The following is a 2,263-nucleotide window of genomic DNA, read 5'->3' on the forward strand; positions in this document are numbered from 1 at the left end:
TATATATATATATATATATTAAAATTAAGAATAAATTTAGGTTGGTTCGGGTTAGTTTGGGTTATATTAGGTGAACCCATGAACCAACCCAACCCATAAAATTTTCATTTATTTGAACTCAACCCAACCCAAACCACATGGGTTGGGTTGGGTTGATCGATCTTTTCGGGTCATCGGGTTTTTGAATATCCTTACTAATAATTCTTATTAAATAATGAACCAACTTAATCATAAAATATTTGGATTGGGATGGTTCGGATTATTCAAGTCATTTATTTAAAATTTTGTTTAAAAAATAAGTAAAATGTCAATATGTAAAATTTTATTTAATTATTTTCATATATTGAATTAAGATTGACAACTCAATTTCAATCAATATTATGAAATTTTCCTTTTTAAAGTGTTGAAAAAAATTAGGAATTGTTAGAGATAAATAATCTAGAAAAAAAACTAATGAAACAAAATCTTTAAAAAATATACATATAATGGTAAAATAAGTAAAAACACATACATTTTAAAATTAATAATAAATTTAGATTGATTTGAATTATTTTAAGTTAATCTATGAATCAATTCAACCCATAAAATTTTCATTTATTTGAATCAATCCATAAAATTTTTATACTTTTAAAAATTAATAATAAACTCGATTTATTTCGAATTTTTTAACTCCTCGGGTAATTTTAATCCTAAACTATTTTAACTCTCCAATAACTACTTTTCTTATGAGTTCAAAAAATCATTAAATATAACTACGATATGCAATTGAGAAAATAATTTAAAAAACAATTAAAGAAAGATGAATTTTTTAAATTTAAGAATTTTGGCAAAGTTGTTATATGACTAATTTGTACATTAGTCAAACTAACTTTTATCTTTTGTGCAAAATTTTATTTTATTAAAGTTTTATTTTTATCTTTTGTGCAAATTTTATTTTATTAAAATTTTAGTTTTGTCTTCTATTTTTTTAATATGATACAACTTACAAAAACGAGATTATAATATTAAAAAAGAAAATTCAAATAATTAATTCTTTATCATTATTACCTATTTGGCATCTGTTTGACCATAAATTTTTTATCGTGGAATAATTACGCTCCGACTTTAAACTAAAGACCATAATCAAATATTTCCTCTTCCGAATAAAAAATGATCTTATTCTTTTGGCGGAAAATTCAAAATCGTACTTCCTGATCAGCCAAGGAATCCTACATCTATTAGGATTTCCAAATCTTTTTTCCATATATGAAACACTTTATAAAACCCCCAATCAGACCCAAAAATTTTAGTTCTCGAAAACAAATATCATCATCAATTTCATACCGATTTCGACTCGGAAGCTGATGCTCAAGGCTCTTTTTTTGTTTCGTTTCTAGAACAGAACCGCATCGATTTAAAAAAACTGAAGAAAGATGGAATGCCCATCAGATTATTCACTACAAATTTCCTACCTATCATCCGAAAGCATAACGTTTTTAGACGGGTCACCTTCCATGGACTCTACGATATTGGGTATCTGATCAAAGCGATGGGTTTTATCACCGTCTTGCCAGAATCAATGGAGGAATTCGCGACAGTAGTGGTGAATGGGCTGGGAATTGTGAGGGATTTAAAACATATGGCTCGATTCTGTGAAGGATTAGAATATGGGGAACTTGGGCTTTAAAGACTAGGGTATTTGCTTAATCAAAAACGATTTGGATCGAAGCATAATGCTGGATCCGATAGTTTACTCACAGCTTCTGCGCATTTTGAGATGATGCGTCGATTTGATATGGATTCAGTGGTTTGTGATGGATTCTTGTATGGTTTTTCAAATAACCTTGAATCCATGGAAATGGAGATGGAGATGAAGGTCTGTCAGCCAAAGATGATTAGATTTGGTCAAATTCCATATACAATCCCACTTTTTTGTTGTACTCCTTATTATGTTGACTATTGATTTAGGTTTAGTGTATTAGAACATTCTTGTTTTGTTGTTGTTGGTCTCTCATTGTATTGATTGTATTCAAAGTAATAAAACAAGAAGGTTTTATGCTCATTATTTATAGATTTTGTTTCATTTTGTGATTCATTAATGAACCATTAGAGAAATTTTAAGTGTGAAACCCAGAGCTCATTTCCCCTTATAGCATAAAATAAAAGGAATTAACTAAGAGTTAAATCCTAGGATAAGAGTAGGAAGATCCCTAAGTGATGAAAAGAAATTGAGTACTTTGGAAATAAACCCTAATTGCTGAAGATGTGGCTAAGTATAACCCTA

General features: G+C 28.5%; 1 pseudogene; it reads left to right on the top strand.

Moving 5' to 3' along the window:
- The window catches only part of LOC120089110, a 5,194-nt pseudogene extending 3,252 nt beyond the window's left edge, over positions 1-1,942 (top strand).
- Positions 1,943-2,263: the final 321 nt, after the last annotated feature.

This window comes from Benincasa hispida, chromosome 10 (genome assembly GCF_009727055.1).
Source record: "Benincasa hispida cultivar B227 chromosome 10, ASM972705v1, whole genome shotgun sequence".
In the NCBI taxonomy this organism is placed as follows: domain Eukaryota; kingdom Viridiplantae; phylum Streptophyta; class Magnoliopsida; order Cucurbitales; family Cucurbitaceae; genus Benincasa; species Benincasa hispida.